Source organism: Mustela erminea, chromosome 10 (assembly GCF_009829155.1).
Source record: "Mustela erminea isolate mMusErm1 chromosome 10, mMusErm1.Pri, whole genome shotgun sequence".
NCBI classification, from domain to species: Eukaryota; Metazoa; Chordata; class Mammalia; order Carnivora; family Mustelidae; genus Mustela; species Mustela erminea.
In genome coordinates, this window is record NC_045623.1 from 35,452,131 (window position 1) to 35,468,380 (window position 16,250).

Below are 16,250 nucleotides of genomic sequence, written 5' to 3' on the forward strand. Positions count from 1 at the left end.
TTTGGTTAAGTCCTCTGACTTTTCCAATCATCTTCAGTATTTCATATTGGGGATTATAAATAGGATGCGAGGTGATTTAAAAGTCAAACACTGAAAACATTGTAATGTTGTCATGGTTTACTCTCAAATGCAAAGTGTTCATGTTTCATGTTGTATGATAAAATATAATACATATTCTAATAGTGAAAAGCCTTCTCTGCACACCTACCAAATGCAATTAATTTTTCAAAGCACTACAAGTTACATGTTCTATGTCTTCTCTCCTTCAGAGAACTTTCAGTCCACAGATCAAGATAGACACAGAGAGAGAGCTTGAAAAGTCAAACCACACTCCCTACAAAGCACTTTGAGAATTCACAGTCAGAACAGCATTGAATATAGTTTCAGATTTTGCCCTCACACTTACTATCTTGACAATGAACACTTTTTTAAAGCCAAAACTATAGACCTTAGCCATGGCGACCCAAGACAGTCTTGTTATAGAAACCTTTTGTGGCTTTAGAGGAAATGATTTTGCCATTGCTTTGAGGGGTCATAACTGATATACTTATGTATTGGGCACAGTTGCTGCACAGAACTCCAGATGTCAAAGTGAGTTTGTGTTTTGTTTCTATGCTAATATGTCTCTGCAGGGTTGATTTAAGAATACTGACTCCTTTCTCTGTTGCTCAAGTTAACTGTAAGAGTGATTAGCAGATATCTGGATTGATTAATGTTTCAGTGTTTTTGTCACTTTTTAGGGAAAGCAGAAGGTAGCAATGTGGCAGCGTACTGGGAAATTGTGATGAATAGTTTTGACTTCTAAATATAAAAAGTTCACCCTAGTTTGAGTTTTCCAGAGAAAATTTAAGATTTCCTAGTCATGGTGGTCTTTTGTGATAGGATAGATGCCCTACATATCTAATATATTGCATACATTCAATGTGTACTATATACATAAACTATTTAAAAACTCTGAAATAGTAGGGAATAAAAGATATGAACTACCAGAAAAGCTGGTTTTATGGGGAGACACATTCATTCTCTCAGGGAGCTTACACTGTGTTGGGGGAATTGAACAATTTCTAAGAACTCTAATGATTAAAACTATGAACATGCTTAGGGCTGTAACACAGGAATAAAGTGCTGTGGGAAAGCAGAGAGGAAGTCCCATGAAGGCAGCAATGATTTTATCATGTTTGCTTCTCCAGTGCCCACTGTCCGGTTCAAAGCACATACTTATTAGAGGGGTTGATCTTATGGTTAATTCCTTCTTGGGTTTTACAGTGAATTAAGCTTTAAAGAGTAATTAAGATTTTCTTTATGAAGAATAGAAAGTGTTCCGGGAAAAAACCCAGCAAGAGCAAAAGAATGTGTGTGTTTGGGTAGCTTGTGTTAGGATGTTCATGACAGGGATTGGGACAGGCCCCATGGTGAGATGTTGAGCCAGTGGGTATTAGAAAGGGATAGCAACTAGACACTACCTTTAGTGCTTCTTACTTGTTGGCAATTTCTTATATCATGAAGAGTCCCCTGTATAGATAAGAGCCCTATGACTAATTCACAAACAAGGTCAGTAGTTGATCTTCAACACATTTTTTCATGTGTTTTTAGTCATAATATTTCCCCATTAACTAACGTCTGTGGATTATACAGCATTGTGCTTGCTTTGCTTTATCAGCACAGTGTTGAATAAATTGGTGAGCATCAAACAAGATGTCAGTTTTTGGTTTCTCCTGAAAAGAGCAGATCTGGTAATACTGGGCTTACATTCTAGCTTGACAGCACTCTCCTGGAATGCTCCCCTGCCCCCAAAAACCAGGGCTGCCATCTCCTATTGGCTGCACATTAAGTCTTTATGCATGCCTGTCCCTTTACCTGTCTCCATTGCTCACCTGGGCCCTTTCAGCTTTGGAGTTTAACCTTAGCAGCATGGCCCCTATCTAACCTAGGAGATGTGTATCAATTTACATAAACTTTATAAAAAATAGACATCATTTCTTTGCTTTAAGTATCTGGTGGAATTCACTTGTGAAGCCATCAGTTTGGAAATCTTATTTTTTGGTAGTTTTTCTTCATTACTGATTCAATTTTTTTACTGGTAATGGGTCTATTCAGATTTTCTATTTCTTTCTGGTTCAGTTTGGGAAGATTGTATGTTACTAAGAATTTATCCATTTCTTCTAGGTTGTCCAGTTTGTTGGCGTATAGTTTTTCACAGTATTCTCTTATTATTTTTGATATTTCTATAGTATCAGTTGTCACTTCTCTTTTGTTTCTGATTTTATTTGTGTCAGTTCTCTTATTTTTCTTGATGAGACTGGCTAAGGGTTTGTCAGTTTTATTTATCTTTTCAAAGAACTAGCTCTTTGTTTCATTGATATTTTTCCACTGTTTTTTGTTGTTGTTTTGTTGTTTTTGGTCTCTGTGTCATTTATTTCTCCTCTGATCTTTATCATTTCCTTTCTTCTACCCATGTTGGATTTTGTTTGTTCTTTTTCTTCCTTTTTTAGGCATAAAGATAGATTTTTTATTTAATTTTTTTTGTTTGTTTTGTTTTGTTTCTTGAAGTAGTTCTATTTTGCTATATAATTCCCTCTTAGAACTGCTTTCACTGTGTTCCAGAAATTTTGGTCCATTGTGTTTTCATTTTCATTTGTCTTTATGTATTTTTTGATTTCCTGTTTGACTGCTTCATTGACCTACTGGTTGTTTAGTGTCATGTTATCCAGTCTTCATGTGTATATGTTTTTTTCTAGGTTTTTTATTGTGTGTGTGTGATTTATTTTTTGGTTTCATACTGTTGTGGTTGGAAGAGACACATGGTATAATTTCAGGTCTCCTAAATTTACTGAGGCTTGTTTTATGGCCTAAAATGTGATCTCTTCTGGAGAATATTCCATGTGCACTTGAAAAGAATGGGTATTCTGTTGTTTTGGATAGACTGCAATGTATGTATCTGTTATGTCTATCTGCTCCAGTGTGTCATTAAAAGACATTGTTTCCTTACTGATTTTCTGTCTGGATAATCTATTCATTGATGTAAGTAGAGTGTTAAAGTCCTCTACTATTATTGTATTACAACCAATTTCTCTATGTCTGTTAATACTTGCTTTGTGTATTTGAGTTTTCCAATGTTGGGTGTGTAGATAATTACAATTGTTATATCTCTTGTTGGATTGATCCTTTATCTTTATGTAATGCCCTTCTTTGTCTCCTGCTACAGTCTTTGTTTTAAAGTCTATCTTGTCTGATATAAATACTGCTACCCCAGCTTTTTTTCACTTCCATTTGCATGGTGAATATTTTTTCATCCCTTCTTTAGGTCTGTGGTGAGTCTCTTGTAGGCAGCATATAGATGGGTCTTGTTTTTTATCCATTCCACCACTCTGTGTCTTTTGATTGGAGCATTTTGGCTATTAACCTTTAATTATTAATAGGTATAAACTTATTGCCGCTTAAAAATTTTGTTTTCCGTTTGTTTTTGTAGTTCTTCTTTGTTCCTTTCTTCTCTTCTTCTCTTTCTTTGTGACTGATGACTATCAATAGTGGGTTTTTCTTTTCTTTTGCTTTATTTCTCTTTATTTATTTTTTGTGTATCTGTCATAGGCTTTAGATTTGTAGTTACCATGAGGTTCATATACATCATCCTAAGTAAATAACAGTCCATATTAATTTGATGGTCATTTAAGTCGAAACACTTTCTATTCTTTGATTTTTTCCCCTTCTCTTCCCTTTTTACTCTCTTCTCCACATTTCATGTATATATTGTCATATTTTACATCTTTTTATCCATAATTTCCTTGTGCCTAATTATGGCAATTTCTTTTCCATTTAAATAAGTCCATTTAACATCTTTTGTAATGCTGGTTTAAGGGTGACAATTTCTTTCATCTTTTGTTTCTCTGGGAAACTCCTTATCTCCCCTTCAAATCTGAATGACAACCTTCCTGGGTAAAATAATGTAGCTTTGTTCTTTCAGCACTTTGAATGTATCATGACACTCTATTCTGGCTTGCAAAGTTTCTGTGAAAAATCAGCTGAACGTCTTATAGGTTCTCTCTTGTTAGGTAACTTTTTGTTTCTTTCTTGCTGCTTTCAGGATTCTGTCTTTATCATCAACCTTTGACATTTTGATTATTATGTGCTAGTGGTGTACACCTCTATAGGTTCATCTTGTTTGGCACTCTCTGTGCTTCTTGGACTTGGCTCTATTTTTCCCTCCCTGCCTTAGGGAGGTTTTCAGTTATTTATTCAAATAAGTTTTCTATCTCTCTCTGTCTTCTTTTGGGACCACTATAATACAAATGTTTGCTTGATGTTGTCCAAGAGATCTCTTAATCTATCATCATTTTTAAAAATTATTTTCTCTTTTTGCTGTTCAGCTTGTGTGCTTTCTGTGTTCAAGATTGCTGATATATTCTTCTGCATCATCTGATCTACTATTGATTCCTTTTAGTGTGTTTTTAAAATTTTGGTTATTATATTCTTCAGCTCTGATCGGTTCTTTTTAGTATTTTCTGTCTCTTTATTGAAGGTCTCACTAAGTTTTTCCATGCTTTTCTCCAGCTCTTTGAGTATCTTTCTTCATTATTTTCAATTATCAGGCATATTGTTTAGCTCTTGTCATTGCATTCTTCTATTTTGTTTTTTCTTGTCCTTTCTTTTGGAACACATTCCTCTGTCTCCTCATTTTGTTTGACTTTCTGTGTTTGTTTCTATGGATTAGGCAAATGGCTATTTCTAATGTTGAAGGAGTGGTCCTGTGTATGGTTACCCCTATGTAGACTGTATCATTGGTGACTTTTACGGGCTGGCTGGAATAGTGGCTGTATATTCTAGTTACTCTTTTATTTATTTATTTATTTGTTTGTTTGTTTGTCTATTTAAATATTTTTAAATTTACTTATTTGACAGACAGAGATCACAAGTAAGCAGAGAGGCAGACAGAGAGAGGAGGAAGCCGGCTCCCTGCTGAGCAGAGAGCCCAATGCAGGACTCTATCCCAGGATGCTGGCATCATGACCTGAGCCAAAGGCAGAGGCTTTAACCCACTGAGCCACCCAGGTGCCCCTAGTTACTCTTTTAAACTATGGCTTTTTACAGAGAGAATTAAAAACACACACACACACAATATAATAAAAGAAAAAAGCAAATAATAAAAGAAGAAAGAAAAAAGACAAAAGAAGAGAAAAAAGGAGAAGAAAAAAAGAAAAGAAAAAAAAGAACAGGAGAAAAAAAGAACAAAACCAAAATAAAAAATAGACATAAAACAAGAGAAGACAAATTTTAAAAAGTAAAAATAAAATAAAACAAAACAGTAAGAATTAAAAGAAAAAACAAAAAAACCACAAAATCACAGCTTGTTTTCTGTGCCCCACTACCATAGGGGGCTGGGTATGGGCTTAGGGACCCTGAGCTTGGTGAGGTTGCAGGCCTTTTGTGACCATCTGACCTGTTTGCCATGGTGTCTGAGTCCTGCTCCAGTCTAGGCTTCCAAGGTTGGATGGGAACATAAACTGTGTCATTCTCTAGTCCCTCTGACCTGGAGAGCCTTCCCATAGCTCCTCTGCCAACTGGCAGAGTACTAGTGTTTTTTCTTTTATATGCTAGTTGCGCTTTTAAACTGTGGCTTTTCTTCTGTGCCCAAAGACAGAGAGATAAGTGCCTGTTGCCTCAATACCTTCCTTCTCCCCTGCCTTTCACAATGTCGGGGGTGGGGCTTCCCTTTGTTACTATGTCTCTGTCTCTCTTGCTGTTCTCTTGCGATTTGCTCTGTCTTTGGTTGTTCAGTAGCTGTTCAGTCAGCCCTCAGTTCTTCAGGAGCAATTATTCCATTAATAGGTGTGATTTGGTTTATTCCATGGAGGAGGTGAGTTCAGAGTCTTCGTATACCACCATCTTGAACTGGAACCCCCAAGACATCATCCCTTTGAATTGATGCGTTCTCTACAAGTATTTTCCTTAACTTATTGTTTATCTTTTAATCCTACTCTTTACTTTTCTGGCACAGTCTTTATTCTTTATATAGTCTATTCTTTTACTTTGTTCTAGTTTTAGTTTTCTTTCTTTCTTTCTTTTTTAAACAATTATTTTCATTTATAAAAGTCTTTCTTTTATAAATGTCTTTTTCCTCCCCTTCCCACTCCTTCTCTGTCTTCCAGTTGACTTTCAGTTTAGGAATTCCTCCTCTCAATATAGGCTAAGATAAATTTTATATACCTCTTATAGATAAAATGTGATTATTTTTGGTTGAAATTTTACTTTTCCTCTGCTATGTCATACAGGTCTACTCAAAAACTGAATGTGCATGTGTAATGGGATGTATTTTTAGTTGTCTCCTTTTTTCTACTGATCTGCCTTTTCTTTTCTTTTCTTTTCTTTTTTTTTAAGATTTTATTTATTTATTTGACAGATAGATATCACAAGTAGGCCGAGAGGCAGGCAGAGAGAGAGAGGAGGAAGCAGGCTCCCTGATGAGCAGACAGCCCGATGTGGGGCTCGATCCCAGGACCTTGGGATCATGATCGGAGCCGAAGGCAGAGGCTTTAACCCACTGAGCCACCCCGGTGCCCCTGATCTGCCTTTTCTTATATCTTTCAATAAGTTCTAATTACTTCAGTTTTGTGGTTTTGTGCTTTAGTGTTTTGTTACAATTAATCTCTGTTTTTAAAACAATTATTACTTTTCTATTTATACTTTCAAATCAATTTTAGAATCAGTTAAGTTCCAGAAAAAAAATCCATTGGGATTGGAATTAAAATTTTAATAAATGCACTTAACATTTTGAGAAAAACTTTTGTTTTATAAATAAGGTTTTCCACTTAGGAACACATTAGACCTCTTCTTTTATTCTGTTTTTCCCCTTTTATATCTCTCAATAAATTATTGCATTTATTGTCATATAACACATTATTTCCCCTTAATTTAAATTTTGCATTGTGATTATAAATGGGCTCTCTTTTTGATTTACATTTTTTCTATTGTTATTGTTATTTGGTATATTAGAATATGTATCTCTTATCTGGATGTTATAACAACCTTTAATTAATTCTAATAGCTTTTCATTTTATTTCTTTCTATTTTTATGCTCTTAAAGCAAGTCAACTATGTATAATCACATTTTGTTTCTTTCTTTCTAACATTTGTAATTTTATGTTTTATGTCTTAAGAACTTTTGAAATGCTGTTAAATAATGTGTGTATCTTTTAGCCAATTGCTTGCGTGTAAGAACCGAATGCATGTAAGATAATGTTATTACTAGTTATATTAATATTAAATAACAATAGCAATTTTACATATCTGTATTTTAATCATATCTTAATGAGATTTATTCTATTACTTACCACTGTCAAATAAAATGTTAGCTGATGGCTTGAATTAGTTATCTTAAAAATATGTTAAGAAGATAGACTACTATTAAGATGATTATCTTTTAAAATTTATTTGGTTTGAATTTAAATCTATTGACTATAATATCAGTATTGCTATTATATATCAATAAGATTTCCCAATTTTATTTATTTATTTACTTATTTTTAAAGAGTTTATTTATTTTACAGACAGAGTACACAAGTAGGCAGAGAGGGGGAAGCAGGCTCCCTGCTGAGCAGACAGCCCAATGCGGGGCTCGATGCCAGGACCCTGAGATCATGATCTGAGCCGAAGGCAGAGGCTTAACCCACTAAGCCACCCAGGCGCCCCTAGATTTCCTAATTTTAGACTATTCATGGATTCCGATAAAAAAACACCTTAACTATATTGTTAAATTCTATTTGCTAGCATTTTATTTAGGTTTTAAAATATGTTTATTAAGTGATATTCAGCTGTATTTTTCCCCCTGGAATTTATTAAAAATGTAAAAATTAGGGTATGTTTCTTTTTAGAATGATCTGAATTACTTTTAATCTTTTCTGTGCCCTAAAACAGGTTATATAACTTGGCAAAGATCTGTCTCTTGAAAGTTTGAAGGAATTCACTGGTAAATCTATCATGACCCTGAGTTCCTTCTCTAGAGCCTTGATGTGGCTTTGGATAACTTCCTCAACTTGTTTTAATTTTTAACCTGTTGGGTTAATTTGATATATTTTACTTCATACAAAGCATTAAATTCCATGATATTTTAAAATTTATTAGTATACAACCACATTAGACTCTAAATCTTCTCTATCTGCTATATTCCACTTCTCATTTTAAAATTTTGTGAAGTTTTTACCCTTTTCCCTTGATTATATTTTCAGTTGCATGAATTCTCTAAATATTTTCACCCTGTTTTTGTGTATAATTGTTTTTGTAAGCCATTTTTGAATTAGTTTCATTTTTTAAACAATGATTTCCTATGACTGTATTTAAATGAATCAAAATGACACTAATGTGTCAAGATTTCACTAGTTTCAGAATCTTGCCTAATATCCATGTGTACTGGTTATTTTAGAATGAAACCAGCTTATTCCTTTTAGTACTGCCTTGATATTTCTGAATTGGCAATTTCAGCACATGCCCACAAACGTAACCCAATCAGATCTTTATGACACCATTAGCCTGTAATTCTCTAGCTCTTATGACTAATGTGTAGGCCAGACCTCATAAAACTCTGTATTTTAATTCATCTTAAGACTTCTTCCCTAACAAGCATTTGGTATGCCTTAAGATATCTTTCCTAATAAGCATGTGCATTTAGATGCTATTCTCATTCTTTAAGAAGCAATGAGTGCAGCAGTTAATTAACTTATTATAATGTCATAAATCCCAGCTCTAGCTATGGTCATTGACTCCTCCCCCACCTTTACCAAGAACATTTTCATTTATGATGAATTATCCCTTGGGTGCTCAATGCAGAGGTGGTTGACCATGCAGAACTCAGGGTCAGACACAATAACACAATCTATACTGCTGGGTAATGACAAACCTTCTACTCCCACCACTTACCTTTCTGTGCTTGGGTGCCTTTATGCTTCACTGAAATCAACACACTCTGATGACAGGATGAGGGGCTTCTCTCCTCCAGATTTCAATTCTCTGGAAAGTAATCTTCAGGATGATTTGCATATGGGTAGATGTATGGGGTTAGATTCCTTGTTTTATATGGTAATTAAACTATTTGAATACAACAGTAAGGGCTAGTAACTCCACAGGTTTTTTGTTTGTTTGATTGGTTTTTTTTGAGGTGCTTTTTCATTGAGCAAATACAGTTAAGAGCTGTTCTGTGTGCCTTTTAAAATTTTAATTTTTCTTCTTCACCTTACCTCTAAATACTTGCTTTTGCTAAATGATGGCTACTGACAGAAGTTTGGACTGCTATAGAGTTTCCTGTTTTTGTGATTCTACCTATAAAATTGCCCATTTAAACATATGGTTCATTTAATTAATTTTCAATAACCTAAAGTTTTGAGGATACCCATTCGTTATGGGTTGAATAGTGTCCCATCAGAAAAATATGTTTAAATTCTAACTCCCAATAATTCAGAATGTGACCTTATTTAGAAATAGGGTTGTTGTAGATGTAATTCATTAAGATGAGGTCATACTGGTATAGGGTGGGCCCTTAATTCACTGAGACTTGTGTTTTTATGAGACTATGTGAAGACATGGGGGGAAATGCCATGTGAAAATGGAGACAGAGATTGGAGTAATGTGTTTGTAAGACAAGGGATACCATGGATTTCTGGCAACCACCAGAAGCTAGGAGAAAATCTTGGAGCAGATTCTCCTTCAGAGCCTCTAGAAGGAACCAACCTTGATGAAACCCTGATCTTAGACGTCCAGCCTCCAGAACTGTGAGAGAATAAATTTCTGTTTTAAACAACTCTGTGGTAATTTGTTATAGCAGCCCTGGGAGACTAATACACCATCCAAAGCACATGCCAAAGGAATGCATCTCAATACTGAATTAATCACTTCACTGGTTACACGTTGTATAGCCCTCTGTAAACATTAGTTCTTCATTCCTAAAATTAGGATACTGTTTATACTTTGGAGTAGAGAGATAACTTTGTAATGTGCTTAATGGAAGGCAACCATTTGATTGCTTTTTCCCACTAAAATACTAAATAATATAAAATACTAAAATAAAATACTAAATAATATTAAAATAATGGAGGAAAAAGTTGCCCCCCAAGTTCTCTTCTATACCAAAAGAACTCTTAGAATTTTAACAAGTTACGATATAAATAAGTATGATCTGGCTTAACTGTCTAACTACTCACATGAGTAGGGCAGAGGTTACTATTATCGTCATTTTAAAGACGAGGCAACTGAAGCTTTTAGTATTAAGACATTAAATAATTTACTCATTCAAGGTTACAGTGTTGCGTGGTGACCCAGGATTCAAACACTTGATTTCCAGTCCCAGACTTTGCAACTCCATCGTACGCATCATTAGAGAATGCTTAAAGTGGCCTTTGAGATCATTATCTTTTAGCAACAAATCAGTGATTTTTCAGTTATTCATACTTCATGTCTTTATTATCAAGAGTTTAATATATTTTAGCAGAATCATTATTTTTGCATTCTTTGATTTATTATTTGTCTAAATCAATCGTATTTTCCTTCTAAAAATTCATTAATAAAAAATTCGTAATATAAACATTTATTGAACATCTGCTATGTTCCCAACATTATTCTAGTCACTAAGTATATGGTAGTGAACTATAAGTGCCTTTTTATTATGTAAATATTGTTAATAATAATAAAACAGGTGTTATGTATACCATCTCATTTAAAAATAGATTAAGGTTCTCTAAATAGAATCTTTTCTCTAAAAGAAAGCAAGCTTTCTTTTCTGCTTCTTTCTGAGTGAGAATTGTAGACACTCATTTTCCCAGCTTATGATTCATATTTTTTAAATTTGAGAAATATGTTTTTGTGATCTCTTGCCCACTCTTTATATTTCACCTGTGCCATTAGAACTTTTGGTCTTCTTCTGTATGTGAGGTGCAAAAAAGCCAGGACAGATTCTGTTTAAGGCTTAAATTTACCTTGTCTCTAAATAGACTCTGATTGGTCCCTGAAGAGGTGATGTTTAATGCTCTCTGACAAATCTGATCTCCTCATTTTCTGACTACAATCTACAACTATTACAGTTTTTTACAGTCATTGTTTAATTGTGACTGTTTATTTCCCAACATGATCCCTGACCTCAATTACACCCTGATTTGGACTGCCTGCTGCTTTCTTTCCTGTGTCTTTACAATGCCTTATAGATTTTAGTGACTACTCTTCTTCATTCAGTACTCTTCCCGGGTTTCAGTTGGACCTGCAATTTCATAACCATGATTATTATTCTGAAAGTTGAATTCTATTTTCTTGCAAGCTTCTTGTAATACTATGCAGGCATTTAGGAACAATCAAGTAAATTGCCCCCAAGTGTTCCCAGCCAGGGTGAAGATGACCATCAAAGATAGGTTTAGATATTTATGACCTAACAGAGAGAATCAGAGACACAGAAACAAAGAGAAAGATGAAGTAAATCTCATGTGATAAGTAAAGTTACCAAAAAATTAACTTCTTTAAAAAAATATGTATTTTTTCTGATTGTAGAAATAATACGGGCACATTGTAAAAAATAGGCAATATAGAGGGGTGTGTGTGTATATATGTACACGCACACACACACACTAAGGAAATAAAAATTTTCTATAATTACACTATCCAGAAATAACCATTGTTAACATTTTGGTATATATCCTTCCAGAATCTTTTCTATGCATATATTACCTAAAACAAAATAGAATGAAACAAAAATGAGATCATGCTCTGCATATTTTGTAGCTTCTTTTTCCCCCTTAATATAGTGTGTATATTTTCCCATATCAATAAATAAAGATCATTATCATCATTTTTAGTGGTTACATTTTATGAGCGGATCATCATTCATTTAATTTTCAAACCCATTTAGTGGTCATTTATGTTACTTAGAATTTCAAATATTGTAATAAATTTTGTGATAAACATTCCTGAACAAATGTCTTTACAAACTTGTCTATTTAATCCCAAGAATAAATGTTTGAAAGTATAATAGCTGTGTCTAAGGGACCCTCCTCCTTTCTCCATTGCCATTTTTTATAAGATTAGGTCCTAATTTCTTAGCATGTTTACAAGATCTTGCACAACCTGGTCTTAGCCTATTACTCTTCTAGAGTTCTATCATTACCCCAAAATGAACACTATACTAACTCACAGTTTTGTCAAAAGCCAATGCACGTCTACATTTTTGTTCTTATTTCTACTGTTCTGTTGAAAATGTTTGTCTCCTATTTTATTTTCCTCTTCTATTAAATTTCTAATTATCCTAATTCAAGTGTTAGTTTTTCTCTGTATCTTCTTCTAATTCCTCATAAATAAAATTGTTTTCCCTTCATCTGTGCTTCCATACACTTATAATTTTTTAATTGTAAGGTTTCTTGAAGGTCTTTCCCACTTATCAGTCAATCATCAAATACTTAGTAAGCCTCTACTAAGTGCCAGGCTTTGTGTTAGATGAGCAAAACAGGCTCATCTAACTTATCTTATGCAGATTATAGTCTTGTATATTTTTGTAATATTTTCATTGCAAAGTTGCCTCTGAACTTAAGTAAACTTGAAGCAGCCATATGTAACAAAGAATTCATTAGCTAAATTACGATCCATTGACATGACACAGTGGAATTTTCAATATCTACCACGAGGTGGCATGGACAATGGAAGTTGGCATGACCCTGGTTTGGGCCAGGGTTAAAAATCACAAACAAGTATGAGCACAGGGTGTTATACGTAACTAATGAATCATGGAACACTACATCAGAAACTAATGATGTACTATACAGTGGCTAACTGTATAATTTTAAAAAAATATACAATTTAAATATACTGTTCCTTGTATGTCAATTACATATCAATAAAACTACTAAAAAGTTCACAAAGGTTAGCTTTCATCTCACTGGTCAATAGTAATAAATTATCAGTTGCTATTTAGAGTGTGTGTTGAGAATGTGAGGTACTTAGTGGTCTGCATAGTGGTCTATTATGGGTCTGGGAACAAAGCTATTTACCATATTCAGGCTTGGGGGACATGTCTGTTGCAGTTCTTAGCATTTGGGGACCCAAGAGGGAATGAGGAGATCAGTTGGGGAGAGTTGATGATGATTGGAAAAGGGCTAGGTGGGGAGAATTTCAGAGTCTTGAGTATTGTGCACAGTGCCCTGAATTTTTCCAATAGGTCAGGCCCGTCGTAATATTCTCTTCTATCTTTTTCATAGGCCATTGTTTCTCAGCATCTTCCTTAACATCCTCCATTTGGCGTAAGGACTTAGGCTCTTCTGTTGTCACTTTTCTTCTGTCATGTTGCCCTACTTGATGGTGACATGTCCCACATTCTAGACTCTCCTTTTCTTGCTGGCCTTTCAGTCTCTCTGCTGGGCTACTAATAATCTAGGTTATGTCGGCATGGGATGCATATTAATTGGTCTTTTCTAGATATTGTGAGCAATGTTGTTAAGAACATTCATGAATCTACAAACTTTTATGTTTATTTCTTTAAGTCCAAAAAGATGCCTGTGGGCAGGATGACTATACTCCCTGGCTTGCTGGTGACAGTCCTGGGAGAAGCCTGTTATCCTGGAATACCCTCTTTCTTATCCTGCCATAGAAATTTCACTTGCCCACAGTATAAATTTTTGATGGTAAGAACTAGAGGTATTTGTGAGGATGGAGCCTTTTCATACTGGCTCAAAGAGCACAATAGAACAGAACGTTTTCAACACAATCTTTAAGTCAAAAGAAATAGTAAAATAATTGGCATGAGCTGGGAATTAGGCTTTTATTCCAGAGTGGGGAAGGGGAGCTGTGGAACAGGAGGGGTATAAAGTATTTTTAATATGGAAATACATCTTATTAAAACAGTATATTTAATCATTTGAATTAAACCGTACTGTGTTATAATGGCATGTGACTACTTTGTCCTTTGGAGAAATACTCACTATTGATTCAAGATTATTGAAAAAAAAACTAGGAAGCTCATGAATGTTTTTAACATTCCTTGTCATATATTAGCATAAAATAATAATTACCGAATTATGTGATGTTCTCAGGAACAACTCTTAAGAGCCTTGGAATCAAAATAACTCCATCAGTATCAATAGATTCAATGTGTGGCTTAGCTTTAATTGCACTTAGGAGATCCTATTTGTTTTTAGCATTTGAAAGCAAGTCTAAATTGTGTCCAGTGGGGGCACTTAGAGTAGCAGGCTTTGGCACCTGCCTCAGGTAAGGAAAGTTTTTGTTTATTTCATTAGTGCTTGATGCTTTGACAGACTATAGCTTTCCACTTACTGCAAGAAGAGCTGCCAGCCATCCCTGCTGGGAGAAGCTAGTATGGGACTAGCAATGAACTTTTGAAAGAAGTTATTATGCCTTATATGGTTGATCTCCCATGCAAATAAAAGAAGCATTTCATACTGTAGCTAAATGGAATTGGTACTTCATCCAGTGTAAATGTATGCCAGCATGCTTTCTGGCTTTTATCAAATACTGCATCTCCCTCTGAAGTAGCTTCCAAGTTCATCCGTCTATAGGGCCACTGCAAGGCAGGGCAGGAATAATGCAGACTCATGGGTCTGTATAAAAATAAAAAGGAATCAATCACAACAGCACATGTTTACCAGTAATACCAGAATACAGATTTCAGGGAGCCAACCTCCAAGATTCTGAAGGTTTAAGATGGGGGCTACTTTTTTTTTTTTTTTTTTTTTTGTAACAAGTGGAGTCATTCTGATGCAAAGTTAGCAATTTATTATAAGAAATACCCTTCTACTTTCCACCCAGTACTGAACCAAGCCTCATGATAAATGAAAAGAAATAATAGATGTGATCTCTACCCTTAAAGAAGCTTAGGAATGCAAATATCTCCCAAACACTAACAGTTAATATTTATTGTGCTATTTCTAGAACACATCAGGCGAGCTCTGGATCAGAGCTTTTGCACTTGCCATTTCCTCCTCACAGATGAGTCTTCCCTCAGATATGTCTTTGGCCCACTCCTTTATCTCCTTTAAGTCTGCACTCAGATGTCACCTTCTTAATAAGTCCTCTTTCTGCATTTAAGATTACAACTTCAGCGCTCCTTATATCCCTACTGTCTTAATTCTTTTCTGTAGTACTTAAACCATTTGATAGACTATCATCTTAATGCTATACATTTTACTTATTTATCTATTCTCTGAAATGGACCCCCAAAAGGCAGAAATTTAAATCAGTTGTGCTCACTGCTCTGCTAAATCTCCAGTCCTATGTCGTGCCTAAAACATAGTGGGCACTGAGTAAGTATCTGTTGCCTGAATGAATATTAACTAACAGTTATTGAGCACTTATTGTTCTAAGTGCTTCACATGCAATAATTCTGTTAATTTCCTCAAGAAGTCTAGAAGGTAGGAAGTATATTATGTCCATTATGAAAAGGAGACTGAAGGAAAATACTGCAAGATGTCTTCCACATCGTACATGATGGAGCTGAAATTTGAATCTGGGTGTTGTGACTATAGATCTGATTTTTTTAACCATATTCTGTATTAACATAGATAATATATTTAATATTCTCTTTGTGGCTAATTCAGGAGGCAGAGCTCTTAACGCTAGTTTTTTGTTGTGAAATTTGCAAAATGCTGAAGGCAAGTGTTAACGAAGCAAGTTCCATAGGACTGCCCTCCCTTGCTTTCTGATCTGGGCTGATCTTCTTCCCAACAGGCTGGTGTTATTTCTAAAAAGCATTAACTTTTTAGAACAGAGTCAGTCTGACATTTGTAGCTACAGGTTTAACCAGGCTCTTGACGGACATGGGAGTGTTCTGAGTGGCTGTGGGGGTCGGGGGGAGCTCTCCATCATCCCCTCTCAATCTAGACTGACCTGGAAACTTAAGGATAATAGAATGAATACATCCATTTGAATCCTGTGAGACAATATTTAATCCCCTGACTTGGATAACTATATTGGCTAATGTAGTTAATATTATTTCTCTAAGTCAATCCCAGCCTAATATTTTACCACCTTTTGTGTGTCCTTCCTAAAGCAGAGTGTTTAATCAATAAGCCTTTTACCTCTGCTTTTCAACTCCTGTAAATATTTAAAACTTACCTGAGTTTTGACCCCTATCACTTTGATGATCTCAAGGGTCCTAGAAAAATCAAATACTTATTGGAATTATGTATGTTGGGACGAATTTACTGATTGTTGATGATCATTCTTCCAAGTCCCTGCCACAAGTGAACAATAATGCACTAACTTACTACTTCTGCAGGGAT

At 34.8% G+C, this 16,250-nt stretch overlaps 1 long non-coding RNA gene across 4 annotated transcripts in view; it reads left to right on the plus strand.

Moving 5' to 3' along the window:
* Positions 1-16,250, plus strand: part of LOC116567511 — a 125,032-nt gene that overhangs the window by 51,602 nt on the left and 57,180 nt on the right. Inside the window, exon 1 of one of the 4 annotated variants that reach the window (XR_004276240.1) lies at positions 5,311-5,851. The exons of the other annotated variants lie outside the window; for them this stretch is intronic. This is a non-coding gene — a long non-coding RNA (uncharacterized LOC116567511). Of the gene's footprint in view, positions 1-5,310; positions 5,852-16,250 lie in introns of those variants that run through there. 4 annotated transcript variants of the gene reach the window in all.